The sequence below is a fragment of the Microtus ochrogaster genome, linkage group LG5, assembly GCF_000317375.1.
Source record: "Microtus ochrogaster isolate Prairie Vole_2 linkage group LG5, MicOch1.0, whole genome shotgun sequence".
Taxonomy (NCBI): domain Eukaryota; kingdom Metazoa; phylum Chordata; class Mammalia; order Rodentia; family Cricetidae; genus Microtus; species Microtus ochrogaster.
This window is the reverse complement of record NC_022031.1, coordinates 14125788-14128356: the sequence shown is the minus strand read 5'-3', so window position 1 is coordinate 14128356 and position 2569 is coordinate 14125788.

Sequence of the window (2569 nt, the reverse complement as noted above, 5' to 3'; positions counted from 1 at the left end):
CTCTCTCTCTCTCTCTCTCTCTCTCTCTCTCTCTCTCTCATTTGTAAACACCCCCCCACTAGATTTTTTTCTCTCTGTAGCCCCGGCTGTCTTGGAATTCACTCTGCAGACCAGGCTGGCCTCCAACTCACAGAGATCCACCTGCCTCTGGCTCTTGAGTGTTGGGATTAAAGGCGTGCGCCACCACTGCCTGGCTGGGTTTTCTTGCAATATTCTCACCAGTTTTCTTTAACAGCCATGTTCAAATCTTTCTGCTGATTTCCATAGCACAGCACTTATCAAAAGGCCTGCATAACCAACTTCTGTGATTAACTTTGGCAAAACAACTTAACAGAAACAAAATCTTCATTCCCTTCCACTCTGAAGAGAATAACTGTTTCCTCTGGTCTCACACAGACACACAGCTGCCACGGCGTCCAGGCAGAACAGTCTTTTTCTGTGAGTCTTTTCTCCAATGTCAGAATAATTTAAAAGAATTTTTGCACGAGGAATTTATTATGAATGACTTCTCTGTGTTCACATATTTCTGAGGGAAATTTGTCTTTAAGAGTTTGACTCAGTGCTGGAGAGGCTCTGTAGGCCTTTTGCTGACATTCCGCATCTCAGAATAATGATCTCCATGGCGGGAAGCACCGAGCAGCTACTGAGGGTTCTGTGCTAATAGTTTTCTACAAACTATTTCCCCTTCTAATACTTGAAATAGTGATTTTAGTGTTTCAAGAATGATGTATTGATGTATAATGTTTTGTTAAGAAACTGTCTTACCATAATACACCAAGTATTTTAAATATATGACGTTACTTTTCAATTATAAGTGGTTATGTTTTCTTAATAAAGTTTTAAAGTGCCCGTGAAGAAATGAGGATTATGTAGAACTTGCTCAAGACCTATGCATATTGCCATATTTGAGACGCTGTTACGTAGGAGAAGAGTTCAGCTTTGGCAAAGCAAGCACTGCTCTTAGAGAGCTAATATACATCTGTTTCCTAAATCTCATCAAGATAAAACCTTTTTTCTTTTCTTTTTTTTTTGTGTTTGTTTTTTGTTTTGTTTTGTTTGAGACAGGATTTCTCTGTGTAGCCCTCTCTGGCTGTCCTAGAAGGTAGCCCAAACTGGCCTCAAAATCTATGGTCCTCCTGCCTCTGCTTCTTGGATGCTGGACTGACAGGTACGTACCAGCAAGCCTGTTTATAAAGTCTTCATGAAGTTTCTAATACTTGTCCCCTATGGTGTTGGTAGAAGTAAATACCGGTACTAAGTTCAAGGGTTGAGAAACAGACTCCACATCTTCAAGAATTGCAACGTCATTTTGCAAAGACTCATGGGTACAAATAGATCACTAACTGGGTTATAGTCATACAATGAATACACTCCATCTTCCATGGTGCTAATAAATGCTGACTGGAACTGAAAATTGTAATGGTCTGTCCCATCCCTTTATGAGATAAGCCCCGCCCACTCCACCCCCACCCTTCTTCCTTCTGCTTCCAGCCTGAGATCTCTTTCCATCTCTCTCCCAATGTCGTGGCTCCTTTCCTCTCTGTTTCACTTTCTCTCTCTCACTCTGCCTCTTTCTGCTCTCTCCCTTCTCCCTACCCCCTTTCCCTTTCCCTTCCATAACCCACTAAAAAAATACCCACTTTCTCTGCAGTGCTATAGAGTGAAACACTTTCCAAACAAACAAACAAACAAACAAACAAACAAACAAACAAACAGTAAAAGAAACCTGGCAGCTGACTGGGCACTTATGGGGCTTAACTCAGGTTAGGCTTTTGTACCGTGCCAGGTGGTGATGGCACACGCATTTAATCCTAGCACTTGGGAGGCAGAGGCAGGTGGATCTTTGTGAGTTCGAGGCCATCCTGGTCTACAAGAGCTAGTTTCAGGACAGGTTCCAAAGTTACAGAGAAAAAAAGTTTGTACTGCTCTTGCAGAAGAACTGAGTTAGGTTCTCAGCACCCCACCAGAGAGCTCACAACCACCTGTAACTCTAGCTCCAGGTGATCTGATCTCCTTCTAGACTGCCTAGGAACCTACACTCAAGCGCACATACCCACAGATACACATATAATCATAAAAAATCAAAATAAATCTCTAAAATCCATCTTACTAAATTGTGGTTTTCAAAAAGGGTGTAGTTTTTCCTCTTCCCTGAGAAAGGGAAGAGAACCTAGTGTTGTCTCCGTTTCTATAGAATTGGTCCATTCGTTCATTCACTGAGGAACAAAGCAATGAATTCTTGCCCTTTGTCAAGCACCCTGGGTCCCAAGAGGCAGTGATTAGCAAACACAGAAAACAATCCTCCTCTTGTAGAGTTACTATTGTGACTTAGAAAATAAAACAGAAATAATCTTACAAGCAAATGCATCAAGGCAAGAAATAGAAATGACACAAATTCATCCTAGAAGGTGACCTGGGGTGTTCAAAAGCAAAAAACAGATCCAGTCTGGAGCATCAAGGCTGAGATGCTCAAGATGAAGTGTGTCTAGGAAGGCCGACTTCTGCTCCTGGGAAAATGGCTTTGTACAGGTCCTGAAGAGGGGACTGAGTGGTTCTGAAGCGCCAAGAG